Source organism: Galeopterus variegatus, unplaced genomic scaffold (genome assembly GCF_000696425.1).
Source record: "Galeopterus variegatus unplaced genomic scaffold, G_variegatus-3.0.2 Scaffold1974, whole genome shotgun sequence".
In the NCBI taxonomy this organism is placed as follows: Eukaryota; Metazoa; Chordata; class Mammalia; order Dermoptera; family Cynocephalidae; genus Galeopterus; species Galeopterus variegatus.
This window is the reverse complement of record NW_007728085.1, coordinates 165,393-168,365: the sequence shown is the minus strand read 5'-3', so window position 1 is coordinate 168,365 and position 2,973 is coordinate 165,393. Positions and strand designations below refer to the sequence as shown.

The window sequence follows — 2,973 nt, the reverse complement described above, 5'->3', positions numbered from 1 at the left end:
AAAGACAAAAAAAAAAAAAAATATATATATATATATATATATATATATATATATAGTAATGTTGAAGATGTTCACGCCAGATGAAAACAACTTCCTTTGGTAGATATACCCTTAGAGAAACTCTCATGTACATATGCCAGAAAATGTGTAAGAATATTATTAAAGCACTGTTTACAACAATAAAAACGTGGAAATATCTAAAAAGTCATTAATATAAAAATAAGTAAATAGGGCCGGCCCGGTGGCGCACTGGAGAGTGCGCCGCTTAGGATTGCAGCGGCGCTCCCGCCGAGGGTTCGGATCCCATGTGGAGACCGGTTCCCGCTCACTGGCTGAGCGCGGTGCGGCGCAGCACTGAGGGTTGCGATCCTGTTACCAGTCAGTAAAAAAGACAAAAAGAAAAAAAAAAAAGTAAATAAATTGTAGTGTCCTCATAAAACGTACTACAAGGCTATAAAAATGTGAATGAAGGGCTCGACAAAGGAGAAAGTTTGGAAGCAGGGAGCTCAGCAAGAAAGCTATTCTAAAACCAAAATGCGCTGCCTCATACATTTATAACAAAGAATAAGAATTACTAATGTTTTGACAAAATATTTAAAGGTCATGGAACAGCTGTAATTTTTCCCATTGAGTATTCAGATATTAAGATCATTCTCCATGATTTCACCTTGCATGATCATTTTTACAGTCATGCACTACAATGCAAAGCAAAGACTGCCTTTTAATAATATAAAATAATATAAAATATTAAGTCAAATTTTAAAAACTGGGCTTTTCATTTACATGTGGCAAATTACACTTTTACCCAAAGGGACTGGACAAGATATTAAGAAAGTAAACAATAAAACAAGGATCAGGGCCCACCCAATAAAACAAGCCTTATATTTTTATTTTTTTTAAACAAGCTTTAGATAATTAGAATAGGTTTTTGTTGGTGGGGGTGGTGGTAAGAAATTTTTACGCAGATTTTATTCATTTTAGGGCAACTAATTAGAAAAGTTGTGGCCTAATCGCTGTTGTCACTGTTTTTATTATAATTATTATCATGCCAATTCTTTATTATTGTTGTTCTTACAGCCACTCTCCATAAAAGTCAAGGGTATGACCTAAAATAGTAATTCAATGAAGACATTTCTTTAGGCATGCAATATAACTCAGTGCCTTTTAATTATCTGGCTTAATTGAAGGAAAGTAAGAGAACCTGGAAAAATGGTCATTGTTCCCCAAAGAGTGTGGTTATAAAAAAAGATAATAATGAACAACAATGTTGTAATGTACAAGATTATAGGCATTTCATAATTTCTTCTCTGCTCGGTACAATGTCAACATCTCACTACTGATAACAGAAAGATTAATATGGTTTAAATATCCAATGTATCAAGGCAAACAGACTTGATATTTTGTTCAAAATATGAAAATATGGCATATAGCTTTAACCAGTGGAAGGGTCATTCCACTACCACATAGAGGTGGTCTGCAAGAAGTTTATGGATAAGAAGTAGTAATGCTTTTTCTCCCAAACCAAAACATAACAGAAAGAAAAAAAAAAATCAAAGAGATTTGAAAATCTAACCTAAAAACTTAGCACTGTGAAGAAAAACAATAACTGGGTTGGAACAGTTCCAGTAAAGTATTACCTAAAAGTCACAGCAGTAATGAAAATACTGTGGGGGCCCCCTAGAGAACATGTGATTTTGTATAAAACTACATGCTTATAAACCTTACCTAGATGAGTGGCCTGCAAACTGCAACCCAAGTAGCTGAACTGATATGTTGCATTGATCTAGAATTTTATGAGAAGTCAAAGCAATTTCATCACAAAAGGATGTGATTTTGAGTTTGAAGTTCAATTTACCAAAAATCACTGTATTCTGGTACAAAGAATTGCAAATATTTACATTCAGTTTCAAAGATATATATTACATTTTACTCTACCACTAACTGAAAACTTAAGGGATCATAAACTGTGCTGCCATACTTTTTGTTCCATTTGAGATCAAATATACACCCATGTTTTAAAAATAGAAGGAAGCAGCAACTAGCATAAGCTAGTTTTGTAAAATCTTGCTAAATGCTTAATATATGTTATCCCCTTTGTGAGTTACTCATAGAATGTTATTAGTGGAAGGGTTTTAGAAGTCACTCAGTCTAACCTACCTCACTTAAAACCTGAGACTAACAAAGCACAAAAAGCTGAGTAATATGCTGAGAGTCCTAGAACAAGGTGAAGGGCAGAAATGATGATAAAAATTCAGGATTTTGGTTTCCAGACCAGTACTCTTCCTAAAAGTTAAGATGTTCTCTGTTTTCTACAAGTCCTTAAAAGAAAAATGAAATGTCTCTTAAGATTTAAGATTTTACAAAGTACCAGCAACTCAAATTCATAGGTATCTGAGGTGAGCAGATCAAGTGGCAAGGGTGAAGTCTAATTCTTCCTAAATACATGTTAACATAGGCTAATCTGAAAATAAGAATTTTGTTAATACCCATAATAAACAAGAGACCATTTATATCTAACTATAAGATTTAGGTATATACAGTATGGTTTATGAATCCCATATTTGCTCCTAAGTTATTTAACTCTTTAAAGATAATACATGAATTCTTAGATAAGACTATATAAGGTGTTTCTTTTCCAATTTTACTTACCAAATAACTACAGTATGTTAGTCCTTCCACATCTTACCTCCTAGATAAGAATGAATAAGAAAAACTGCCAGAAATAAGTTAAATACCATAAATTGGCTTATTTTGTTTTTTTTTTTTTTGGTCTTTTTCCATGTCCGGCAACGGATCGCAACCCTCAGTGTCGCCCCTGTACCGGACCGGGACCGGCAACGGGATCGCAACCCTCGGTGTTGCTCCCGCGCCTCGCTCAGCCAGTGAGCGGGAACCGGTCTGTATGTGGGATCCGAACCCTCGGCGGGAGCGCCGCCGCACTTCCCAAGCGGCGCACTATCGCAGTGCGCCACC

General features: G+C 35.3%; 1 pseudogene; it reads left to right on the top strand.

The window, feature by feature from the left end:
• Positions 1-1,090, top strand: part of LOC103596294 — a 3,042-nt pseudogene extending 1,952 nt beyond the window's left edge.
• Positions 1,091-2,973: the final 1,883 nt, after the last annotated feature.